The sequence below is a fragment of the Podarcis erhardii genome (genome assembly GCF_964252035.2).
Source record: "Podarcis erhardii genome assembly, chromosome: 3".
In the NCBI taxonomy this organism is placed as follows: domain Eukaryota; kingdom Metazoa; phylum Chordata; class Lepidosauria; order Squamata; family Lacertidae; genus Podarcis; species Podarcis erhardii.
The window spans coordinates 110,473,278-110,486,488 of record NC_138507.1 but is presented as its reverse complement, the minus strand read 5'-3'; the positions used below and the strand labels follow the sequence as shown (position 1 = coordinate 110,486,488).

The 13,211-nt window shown below is 43.5% G+C and overlaps 1 protein-coding gene and 1 long non-coding RNA gene across 31 annotated transcripts in view; one reads left to right on the top strand and one right to left on the bottom strand.

The window, feature by feature from the left end:
- The window catches only part of NRXN1 (neurexin 1), a 1,006,781-nt gene that overhangs the window by 321,410 nt on the left and 672,160 nt on the right, over positions 1–13,211 (top strand). The window lies entirely within an intron of this gene.
- The window catches only part of LOC309338060, a 268,979-nt gene continuing 260,680 nt past the window's right edge, over positions 4,913–13,211 (bottom strand). The window contains exon 2 of the long non-coding RNA XR_014154652.1: positions 4,913–5,052. This is a non-coding gene — a long non-coding RNA (uncharacterized lncRNA). The remainder of the gene's footprint in view (positions 5,053–13,211) is intronic.

Here is a 13,211-nt window from a genome sequence, read left to right as displayed (position 1 = left end):
GATGTCGATGAATTGTCTCTATTCAAAATTCATTTGCAACTGCCTCTGTCCCTGATTCTGCTTCCTCTAGAGCTCTCTCTGCTATTCCCACCACATAAAATGTGGAGGAGATAACTCTCAGGAATACCACAACAGATCCCTGCAGTATTCTGGGATGCTGGAAACTACAGAAAATACACACTTTTTGTCCCATGTTCTCACTGGAGGCAGGCGACAAACAAGAGAATATATCACCATCATGTAGGCCTCTGGGAAGGAGTGCTGGTACTGGTACTGAGGTCAATGGAACACAGGGATGTTATTGTCATGGAGGCCCCATGGAGAAGCCCTGTCAGCTGCAGACCCAAACTGGAGTGCATCCAGTCCTATCGCATTTTTGGAGGGAAGCAGACTTAGTTGGGTCCTTAGTAATTGCTTCTATGTGGTGGCCTGTGTGGCCAAGTCTTCTGGAGAAAAGCACCCATTGAGCAAGAGATTGACCATACCATGCCCCAAGGAGAATCATAGAATCATAGAATTGTAGAGTTAGATGGGGCCATCTGGTCCAATCCCTTGCAATTCAGGAATCACAACTAAAGATGTCCTGACCAATGGCATCTTTAAAAACCTCCTATGAAATTTCCACAGCCAGTGTGGTGTAGTGGTTAAGAGTGGTAGACTCATAATCTGGTGAACCGGGTTCGCGTCTCCGCTCCTCCACATGCAGCTGCTGGGTGACCTTGGGCTAGTCACACTTCTCTGAAGTTTCTCAGCCCCACTCACCTCACAGAGTGTTTGTTGTGGGGGAGGAAGGGAAAGGAGATTGTTAGCCGCTTTGAGACTCCTTAGGGTAGTGATAAAGCGGGATAGCAAATCCAATCCAAACTCCTCCTCTTCTTCTTCGAAGGTAGTCCATTCCACTTACTGTCAGAAAGTTCTTCCTAGTGTTTAGCCAGAACCTTCTTTCTTATGATTCAATTCCATTGATTCGGGTCCTACCCTCTGCAGCATCCGAAAACGAGCTTGCTGCATCTTTCATGTGACAGCCTTTCAGATATTTGAACACTATTATCTACACAGCTGTTTACTTGTGTGGCAGCTCTTGCTATCCTGAGTTTTCTGTATATGTACTCCTAATGAAACTCACCAAATCTTGGTCAGCGGACTACAAGAAGATCAAAGGGGTACCTAGCCATCTGTATTGCTAGAATCCCAATTATAGAGGTACCTGGTGCCCTTCTATACCTCTGAGTGCACACGGAGAAGATGGGTTATTGGACACCTCTCCCTTGTACTGACCACAGTTGCCATAGCAGCTGGAGAAAAAAAAACCAACATCCTTCTACAAAAATCAATATGTTTGACTTTTGGGGGAGCAGGGAGGACTGCAGGAAGGAAAGAAAATGGATTGATACTTGAAGACCATTTCAAATTTCAATATGCCAAATTAGATTTAATTACACAAAACATTATTAGAGGTTTTCCAGAAGGAATTGTGCTTGTCTTTCACTTTCAAGTGACAGTGAAAATTAAAGTTGTTTGGAGTGAGAAATAAAAGATTTTTCCTTGAACATAAGTTGCAGGCAACTAGCTGTGCTTGCAATAGAGGTGTGTGCCCAAACAGTAATAGTGGGGTTCTCACTTCCTTCCCTGCAAGGTAGAAGCTTCTGTCCTGGCTCACTCCCAATAGAGATGCAGACAGAGGCTCTTACATGGAAGTAAGAAAAAAGATCTTTATGAAAATAACGGTATACAGGCTCAGCAGCAGACACAGTGCTCAGGAATCACGAGTCAGGAGCTTAGGGCAAGAAGTTGAGAACTAGAAGTGATGAAGATGTCCTGACAATTTTCCCCATCCCTACCACCAAGCTTTTAAAGATGAGGTGTGGCATGCTCACTCAAGAAACTCTCTTGCCTTGTGGGAATATCAGCACTGCAAGCACACACTCCATTGTGATGAGTAGGTCTTCAAAGGTGGAACCATGGCTCCATGGTTGGAGGCAGTAATGCATCTGAATATCAGTTGCTGGTGTACCACTGAATTCCAGTTGTGCTCTTCTTCCATGGACCAAAACCCCACTTTTCATCAAATGCATGTAGAATCTCTTTGGGATTTGTTACCTTGAAAGGGTAAAATGTTTGGTGGCCATTTCTGTTTGTCTGCATTGGAGCTGGAAGCAAATGGACACTAGCATTTAATGAATAATGTTGGCCTTAGAGCCTCCTGTGCATTCTAAACATCTTCACGCGAAAATAGCATTTTTCCAATAGCCAGAGTTTTAGAATTCAGCTGAAAGAAAATAAAGATCAATTTACTCTGTCGGTTTAGAAGCAATCTTACTTTTAAAAGGAGATGGGGAAAACATCCACAACCTTGAACTTCCCACAGACTGCAAAATCCCAAAAGTGACGGAAGCTCTTTGCTACATTAATTTATCTCATCGTTGGTAAACATATTAATAGAATTTCTTTGTAACTTTGTTTCCCTTAAGAACATAAAGATCCATATCTGGCCATTATAGAACAGTCTTTGTGATGACTATCATGCCAGGAAGATAGTAAGCAATTAAAAAAAAATCATCAAAGATTGAGCACAAGATGAGAACTGCTTTCCCTGGTTGCAGCAACCCCTTTTGAAACTTTTATTAATGCATCTTAGCTTTGCTATACGTATATATATATATATATTTCGTTTCTACCCACCTCCTTTTTCCCCCCTCCTGGGATGAAAGCTTAAGCTGGGGAATAAAAATGTTTTCTAACCAAGTAATATAGAAAGGAGCAGATCTTATTAAGTGTTTCGTCCTGTGGGACTGTTGATCTGCAGGAAAAAGTCAGCACGGAACCAAAAGAATGTCTTTGTTTGCTTGCTTGTTATCCTCGTAACACAGGGTAGATAGGAAGCAGCTGCCTTGTAGCAGGTCAGAGCAGCAGTCCAGCAGATCAGTAGTGTCTGCAATAATAGACACTACCTCTCTAGAAATTAAGAGGGAAATCTCTCCCAGTCTAATCTGAAGGTCCCAGATCTTCAGCATTCAAAGCATGTACTCTGCTGCTGAAGTCCAACCATTTCCCCAGAGTTGCGCTCCTTCCTAGGCAGCTACATTTCTAGATCAGTGTTTCCCAACCTTCAGTCTCCAGCTGTTTTCAGACTACAATTCCCATCATCCCTGACCACTGGTCTTGCTAGCTAGGGATGATGGGAGTTGTAGTCAAAAAAAAAAAAAAAAAAAAGGAGACCCAAGGTTGGGAAACATTGTTCTAGATGCTGTTGTCAATGGGTGCCAATATATCCCTACAATGGAGAAAAGCAGTGATGCAAAAACTTCAAAGTATTGTTATAGATTTGGGGGCAGGACCTCCCCTAAACCCTATAAAGTAATAAATGGCAGGATTTGGCTTATTGGGGGTGTGAAGGGAGAGATGCAAGCCTGCAGAAGAATTCCTGAGCAAGCCTCTGCAAAATGACCTGGCCAAGCTTAAGAAACAATACAGGGCTGCTGAGAATCATTGGCAGTCAAAGAGAACTCCTTCCCCCTTGCCCTGAGGTGTGAACAGAGACTGGGGTTTGGAAGGTTGCCGGGGTAACTGGGTGTGAGGTTGCAGGAAAAGAGTTTTTAGCAAGGTGTTCTGGGAGGAAGAAGAAGGAAGGAGAAAGACTGGGATCCATCTTGGGCAGGCTGGCTGAAGGCAGGCAGGGAGAGATGCCTTGGACTCCATGGCTGCACTGCTGTGGGGGACAATACACTCTTGAAATGGCCGTGTTGTAAGATCTGGACCCCCTTCATGCAGACTGAAAGTCTAAATAGGTGGACAAATCATATTTCTTAAAGCTACAACAGTCTCTGCCATTTCTCAGTTCTTTAAAGGAACACAGACCTGGACTCTTGCTATCGCTTAGCAGAGGGGGGGGGGGAGGGACCCAACTATTGTAACAGTATGGATTTAGCTAGTTGAAGCTTTCCATCATTTCTGCATCTTCATGATGAGAGAAACTATCAGCTGAAATTCTGACATTTAGTTGAGACTTTCTACATCAACTGTTAAAGGGCTTTTCATTTGGAAGCATCATTGCTTATTTAGATTTGAATTTAAGTGTGTTTTCTTACAAAGTGTGAGATTTGCTTTCTTAGTGTTGATTTGCTCTCTTATACAACATTAGCTATGAAGCGCCTTTGTCAACTTACTGAATCAGCTGGAACATTTGATTTCATGTCATTCTTAGTTTAAGGAGTACACCCAGTTATGCACTGTGACATTAAGTATTTTAGCACTTCATCCCTATCTCTCTGTACGTTGTGACAAAACCTAACTAGATGCCACACAGAATTTTAAAAGTAATTGTCAAAGAGAAAAATGAAAAACTGGAGAGACAATGAAGGAAATGAATATCCATTTAATATCAAATTTCAGACTTTGGGGCATCAATATTTTTTTTTTGGGGGGGGGGGACATGAGGAGGAAAAGAAGGTAGGTGGTTGGTTTCCGGTTTCTGGCACAGTCAGTGAAGCTGTGAAGAATCACTTAAAAAATAAAAGAGTCCTGTGGAACTTCGAACATTTAACAGATTTATTTTGGCATAAGCCTAGTACGAGATGCATAAAGTGTTACTTGATAGATACACACACACATATGCATGCAATAAAACAAATCTGAAATGTGTGGTTAAACAATCCCAGGGTGGTTAAACAATCAATCTCAGCTCCCCATAGCAAACTACACCTTCCATAATTTTTGGGGGAGGAAGTCATGGCTGTTTGAAGTGGCATCATAGTGCTTTAAATGTATGGTATGAATGTGGCCTTTGTGTGCTGTTGTGGCGATCACACAGGGTCCCCAGATGTTTCACCATCTATTGATCCCTGTGCCACCACTTTATTTCTCGCTGTCACCACCCAGGCCCTAGCTGGTACAATACTGAGTCCAGTCAGGGTTAAATTGGAACATAAACTTCTGTTTATTTCTTGCAGTTTAACAAGCATGTGGTTTCGTAAACGGTATCGGTCAATTACAATCATGGGGTGCCTATCCAGACCTATAACTTCCACTACCTGCTCTCACTCATTAAACCACCTCACAGATATTTACTTGTCTTCCTAGCCCCTAACTGTTCCTGACTCAGCTTATTTCGCTACACTAAACCTACCCACAGACTCTCTCCCAATTCACTCCCACTCCAACCAACCACCCAACTCCCAATGAACTCCCTTTGCCCCTCCCAGAGCTGGTTTTATAGTCCCTCTGACTCCACCCCCTGGATTCTGATTGGGTAATGTGTTTAACTATTTCACCTCCAGCACTCTCATATGTTAACGTCACAGCTGTCCAGCTGGCAAATGAGCCCACAGACCTCAAAAGCATTCCTGCATTGCAAGGGGTTGGTTTAGATCATGGGTAGGCAAACTAAGGCCCAGGGGCTGGATCCAGCCCAATTGCCTTCTAAATCCGGCCTGTGGAAGGCCTGGGAATCATTGTGTTTTTACATGAGCAGAATGTGTCCTTTTATTTAAAATGAATCTCTGTGTTATTTGTGGGGCATAAGAATTCATTCATTTCCCCCACCCCAAATATAGTCTAGCCAGCCACAAGGTCTGAGGGACAGTGGACTGGCCCCCTGCTGAAAAAGTTTGCTGACCCCTGGTTTAGATGACCCTCGGGGTCCCTTCAAACTCTACATTTCTATGGTTGTATGAAGGTTGGCAACTGCTTATGTTTGGGATTGTCTCTTCAAGGAATATTGTACAAGGAGAGAACACTCTATTGACTTAACTTAAATATCTGTAGAGGAGAATGTGCTGAAGCAGTTAGTTTCTAGTTTTTATTAACTTCTGGAATATAATAAATCCTCTGGGTTGAGTGCATGAATTAACATAATAATTAAGGTCCGGGTCCATTGTTGCTGGTCACCAAAAGAAAATAATGAGGCTTTCTTTCTCTTTCACTCATCTGTGTACACTAAAGGCACGAGATATCTGGAATAGCTGAAGTGAATTTATCTTCCAAAAAGCGAGCAAAGGATAAGTTGATAAAGGCAGATTTTATTAGAGAGAGATTTAATTCTGCCAGTGGATTATTTGCCTTATTTACCTGGAGTTCACAAGTTGGAGAAATATCAGGTTGCTGTTCATATTACACCATCCTTAAATAAAAAACAACAAAGATGACCTTAGAATAAGAATGAAAATATAGCCAAGGAAATGATTATGTGAAACTAATTAGAGCTCTACATTCAAGCAAGAGTCAGCAGTATTTAACTATGCTGCTGTGGCAAAACATGAAAATATTATTGGCTGAACTTGAGGGCTCCTTCCAAGGCTGCTGAAGATTTTCACTTTAGCTGAAGGGATTTTTACTGGGAAAGAGGCAGTAATAACATGGGAAACTTATGCTTGACCTGTGCTATCCTAAAAGGCAGAAGACGGTTACATTTCAATATCATGGGAGAGGGCTGCGAACAGGATCAAAAATGCAAACAACTGCTTATTTTATATAATAATAATACTAATTTATTATTTATACCCTGCCCATCTGGCTGAGTTTCCCCAGCCACTCTGAGCAGGTCCCAATCAAGTGTTAAAAACAATACAGCATTAAATATTAAAAACTTCCCTAAACAGGGCTGCCTTCAGATGTCTTTTAAAAATAAGATAACTGCTTATTTCCTTGACATCTGATGGGAGGGCGTTTCCACAGGGTGGGCGCCACTACCAAAAAGGCCCTCTGTCTGGTTCCCTGTAACCTCACTTCTCGCAATGAGGGAACCACCATTTTGGGATAACATGTGAGTTCCTGCAACTTTTGAGTTGTTTGAACCAGAGGTAGGGAACCTCAAGAGCCACAGGTGGCCCTTACCCTCCCTTCAGGTGGCCCTCGGGTGGGGGAGAGAATGATGGCAGAAGGGAGGTACGGTCCAAATGTGTGGACTTGTGGGGAGGAGCTGGGTGTAGAATGTGGCAAGAGCAATCTGCCTGCCGCCTGCTGGATCGGGGAGAAAGGGTGTAAGTAAGGGCAGGGAAAGAGGGGAGAGAGAGAGCGAAAGAAGAGTATGGGGACACTCACAGTGGTTCTAGAACCCAGATACTGCTGCCCTTCAGCCTGTATGTCCAGCATACAGTTACAAACATATTCCCCCCAAGGGAGTGAAGCCCTTCAGATTTTAAAAAAATATATATTCTCACATGCTCTACAGAATCCTGGGGAAATTGGGGCAATACTGAGATTAACACAAGGTGGAGAGCCCATGAATGAATGATATGAAGCAGTTTACTTGCCTCCGTTTCATTACTGGATTATTGGGAAACGGTACGCTATGTGTGCAAGCTGTTAGAACAGGGGTTTCGCAAGGACACAAGGAAATATCCCTGTTTGCATCCATGCAGCATTGACTGGTATGCTATTGCTGTGTCACATCCCCCTTGGTCCTTGTCGAAACCACTTGTCCTCATTTTCAGCTCCTACTCCAATACATCCAGCCGCCCTCCTCGCTGCCGTAATAGGGGCTGGGTTACATTTGGCATTCTTCTTTTGTCAATTTCCTTTTGTTGGAAAATGTCAACCCAGTACTGCAAATGACACCACTGAATGAGCCACAAACCAAAAGCCACTATTGAAGCCACAAACAAAGGAGGGAGCTGATTGATTCAGGCTGAATAAAAAATAAGAAGTGCCTTCCAGGAGGATATTCAGAAAGATTCAGACTCTAAAGTGATGTGACATCTGCCTCTGAAATTCAAGTTGTGTAATAAAATGCCAAGGTAGAGGGAGGTGGTTCTGCTGGACTTTAAAATCAGTTGTTCTTTTAGGACAGAACTGAACACTTGCCAGCTTCTGAAGCTGGGATGGGAAACCTCTGGCACCGCAGGTGTTAAAGGTAAAGGTAAAGGTACCCCTTCCTGTACGGGCCAGTCATGTCTGACTCTAGGGTTGTGCGCCCATCTCACTTAAGAGGCCGGGGGCCAGCGCTGTCCGCAGACACTTCCGGGTCACGTGGCCAGCGTGACAAGCTGCATCTGGCGAGCCAGCGCAGCACACGGAAACGCCGTTTACCTTCCCGCTAGTAAGCGGTCCCTATTTATCTACTTGCACCTGGGGGTGCTTTCGAACTGCTAGGTTGGCAGGCGCTGGGACCGAGCAACAGGAGCGCACCCCGCCGCGGGGATTCGAACTGCCGACCTGACGATCGGCAAGTCCTAGGCGCTGAGGTTTTACCCACAGCGCCACCCGCGTCCCAGTCACCGCAGGTGTTACTGCACTACAATTCCCATCATCCCTGTGTTGGCTGGGGCTGATGGGAACTGGAGTCTAACAACATCAGGTTGCCTGGAGGTTTCTGCTTTAAACCATAAGGCTGCTGGTTGATCTACTGGTTGTTGTTGTTTAGTCATTTAGTCGTGTCCGACTCTTCGTGACCCCATGGACCAGAGCACGCCAGGCACTTCTGTCTTCTACTGCCTCCTGCAGTTTGGTCAAACTCATGTTGGTAGCTTCGAGAACACTATCCATCCATCTTGTCCTCTGTTGTCCCCTTCTCCTTGTGCCCTCCATCTTTCCCAGCATCAGGGTCTTTTCCAGGGAGTCTTCTCTTCTCATGAGGTGGCCAAAGTACTGGAGCCTCAGCTTCAGGATCTGTGCTGCCAGTGAGCACTCAGGGCTGATTTCCTTAATAATGGATAGGTTTGATCTTCTTGCAGTCAATGGGGACTCAAGAGTCTCCTCCAGCACCATAATTCAAAAGCATCAGTTCTTCAGTGATCAGCCTTCTTTATGGTCCAGCTCTCACATATAGCTGGACTCAGCTATACAGCTGCAAATAAAACATTTTAAATATATTGTATAGTGCAATATGGAAATGTGACACTAGATGGGGACAGGGAGCTATGCAAAATTCAATGTACAATGGTACCTCGGGTTACAGACGCATTAGGTTACAGACGCTTCAGGTTACAGACTCCACTAACCCAGAAATAGTACTTCGGGTTAAGAACTTTGCTTCAGGATGAGAACAGAAATTGTGCCGCGGCAGCGGCAGCGGGAGGCCCCATTAGCTAAAGTGGTACCTCAGGTTAAGAACAGTTTCAGGTTAAGAATTGACCTCCAGAACGAATTAAGTTCTTAACCCGAGGTACCACTGTATTTTTCAAAACATTTTTTTTAAAGCAGTTTTACAGCATTTTTTAAAATATGGACAGAGATTCCATCTCTGTAGAAGAACAAGCCATTTCATTTGATCACCCTTCCAACGACATTATTCCTCCCCCGCCCCAGTCAGACATAAATATAAGAATTGGAAAGTATGCTACACCAAAGAGTAAGGGGGAAGGGGGAAGTGCAGCCGCCTCTACGGAGATTTTGAATCTGTAACTTACATTTTTTTCTAATGCTAACCATTTGTGAATGCAGACTGGTTTTGTCACTCCAGTTATTCTGCTATGGAATTTCCTTAATGTAGCAGGTCTAAGGCCTAACAGGCCTCCAGGGCTATATGTCTAAACAATTGATGAGTGATTACTGTGGACCTTTGAGGCAAAGAGCAAAGCAAAGGGGAGGCTATTAGGGGCACTTTATTTGAGATATGAGCTGCAGCAGATTGCTGGTTATTTTTGCTGTAGGGAAAGACCGAAGTGCATCGCATTTTCTTTTGAAGGATAAAAGAAACAGAATGCCTGATACCTTCCATGCGCTTTGCATTTCCATTCAGTCGGTGGCGTTTTTCAGCCTGCAAAAATGAAACAGTGAAAAAGGACTGAATGTTGCTCTTACAGATACCCACATGTGCACACCTAACTAAAGATCCTTTTCTTTTTTTGGTCTGGTAGAGATGCAGGTATGCACACCTATCCTACAATAAATGTACTACAAAATGTGAGCACGGCTTGCGAATGGTCCTTCATGAGTAGACATCATGGGCAGGCAAACTAAGGCCCGGGGGCCCAATAATAATAATAAATAATAAAATTTTATTAATATCCCGCCCTCCCCAGCCAAAGCCGGGCTCAGAGCAGCTAACAACAGTAAAATAATACAGCATTCTAAAATCAGTTCATTATAAAATCATTTCAAATCAAATTAATGGCAACCATTGGGCTAGAGTTCTGTGAGGATTACCAAAGAAGGGGGTCAGGCTGTGCCTTGGCCAAAGGTCTGGTGGAACAGCTCTGTCTTGCAGGCCCTGCGGAAAGATGTCAAGTCCCACAGGGCCCTAGTCTCTTGTGCATGCACACTACACAAAAGCTCATACCTAGAACTAACTTAGTTGGTCTTTAAGGTGCTACTGGAAGGAATTTTTTGTTTTGGCCATCTGGCTGGGTTTCCCTGGGCGGCTTCCAACAAAGATTAAAAATACATTAAAATGTCACACATTAAAAACTTCCCTGAATAGGGCTGCCTTCAGATGCCTTCTCTTTGACATCTGATGGGAGAGCGTTCCACAGGGCAGGTGCCACTACCGAAAAGGCCCTCTGCCTGGTTCCCTGTAGTTTTGCTTCTCGCAGTGAATGCAGGTGGTCCAAGATATGGCTAAATGTAAAGGACCCCTGGGCAGTTAAGTCTAGTCAAACTTAACTATGGGGCATGGAGCTCATCTCGCTTCAGGCTGAGGGAGCCGGTGTTTGTCCACAGACAGCTTTCCAAGTCATGTGGCCAGCATGGCTAAACCACTTCTGTCGCTACAGAACACCATGATGGAAGCCAGATAGCAAGGAAACAGTGTTTGCCCTTCCCATCTATTTATCTATTTATCTACTCGCACTGGTATGCTTTCAAACTGCTAGGTTGGCAGGAGTTGGGACAGAGTAGCGGGAGCTCACCCCGTCATGCGGATTCAAACTGCTGACCTTCCAATTGGCAAGCCCAAGAGGCTCAGTGGTTTAGACCACTGCTCCAACTGCACTGAGATATGGTGTGCTGGGAGGAGAGGAACTCTAACAACCCTTGTTGTTATTGTCCTCATTGTCCTTATCTTCTTCCTCCTCTTCCCCCTCATCTTTAAATTTGTATACCACCCTGAGATGAACAGATAGATGATGATATACAAATTTAATAAATAGTAATAATAATTCAATGCATTGCATTAAAACAAAAACCCAACACAGAAACATTCAAAATAATGTTTTGGTATTGCATTTATAGAATCACAAAATGTAACCTGACAAGAAAAAAGAGATTAATTGGTCCTTTGAGTACATTGTTAAGGTTTTCTGGTATATTGAAATATTTTCCTGGGGGTGGGGAATGTTAGGGGAGGAGGGGGCTTAGTCACCTCCGAATCAGGTGGCTGAATCTGCTTTCCACAAGAAGGGTGCACTTCAGAGAGAATATTTTTACTTTTGAAGTTTGCTGTTAACATTTCAAAGCAGCTCAGGATCCTTACTTATTTAACTGTCTATTCATCCTGCAGTCCCTATATATATTTTTCCTGTTATCCCCCCCTTTTTTTATATATAAAAAGGCCTTTCCATGTGTGTTATTGATTTATCCAAATTTATATAAATTAATTCAAATATCATAATATAAGTATTGGTTTTCGGGTAGTACGGTGTTGTGGGTAAAGTGTCAGGCCTGGACAGGAGAGACTGGGAGTCAAATTCCCATACTGCTATAAAACCAATAGGATGGCCTTCAGTTAGAGACCCTCAGTCTGCCAACCTGCCTCTCAGAGGGCGGAAAGCCTTAGCTCTTTGCAGGGAAGATGGGATACAAGATTTACTAACAATACCACCTGATAGTCTGAAATTACTGGTGTTTCAGGTAGAATACTGTGTACCACTGCAGGGGAGCTTTTAGGCTATTCAGGTCTATTCAACATCCACCAGTCAGACTTCCCATATATTGGTGAGTAATTCTACCCCTTCGGCTATAAGTAAGACAGATGTTGGGGAGCAACAATCCATTTCAAAACACCTCCCAGCTGTCCTCCCTCCAAATTATGCTCAAGCTAGCAGTTAGTTGTGGAAATTAGTTGAGGTTAGGGCTACTCCTCACAGGGACATGACTTGCATTTTTGTAAAAACACACATGCATGCACTCACAAATAAACATGCAAATTCAAATTCTATTTCACTGCAAACTCGAACTTTTTCAAGTGATGAGTGAAACTAGTTATGAACCAATTGCCTCACCTCTGTGTTGTCCCAAGATGAGTGAGTATGCGAGGCCCTGTTCTTTGTTGGAGTTATTACTAATGGATTTGTGTAGCACCATTCAGGATGCTCGCGTAGAGGGAGGAAAGCAATAAAATAAAGAATAAAGCCACAATTGGTAATAAATAGAAAGATACAGCAGCGTTGTATATCTAGTGACTAACAAAACAGAAATTTTATATTCCTATAGTAAAATGTTTTAGCTTTTGCCTTCTTTATTTGTTCTGATAAAATTGATGCTGCTTCCGAGGTGGTAGTTACAGAGCTTTGAGGAAGGAATGCTCAGAAGGATGGATTTCTGTCTATGATATTATTGTCAACTCTGAAAAGGCCTTGGGAGAAGATCTTTTTACCTGATATCATTAATGTGGGTGAATGTTCAAAAGAAAAGATTTCCATAAGCATGGGGCTACAGCTCAGGGGAGACTGGTACCCACTGGGACTAGAGGTGCAGAGGACAAGGAGGTCAACAGTGCTTTTTGTCACCATCATCATCCTTGATGAATTCGACATAAGCAGCATAGAAGCCACCCACACTCAGGGCAACAAGGGATTCAACACTCCAAACTAGTTAACTGAATGCCTGCCATTTTCTTGTTCCTCTCCCGCTGCCCCCAACATCACTGTCATGTTTCACTGGGATTCATGCATGCATATTCACAAATGAATCGTGAAATCATAGAATTGTAGAGTCAGAAGGGACCCTACAGGAATCCTCCTATGCTAGAATCTCAACTAAAGCATCCATGACAGATGGCCAACCTACCTCTGTTTAGAAGCCTCCAATGAAGGAGACTCCTCCACCAGCCGAGGTTCATCTGTGAATTGACTGCTAATTTAGAAGCTGGCCACACCTGGCAAAAGTTTTCACATTGTTTCTCTCTCTCAGTATTCATGATTTCTGCAGCTCAAATGTCAAGCAGCTCTTACTCAAGGTGCTCTGCAGGTTCTTAGAAGAACTACCCAGTTCATGGTCATAAGGTATTCTCCCAAGTTATAGGCCTGAATGTCAGCCCAATGTCATAGATGTATTGTGAGGCTCTTGCTGCCATTAGCCAACTGTTTTCTGATGCCTGCTTCAGGGAAGCTTAACCA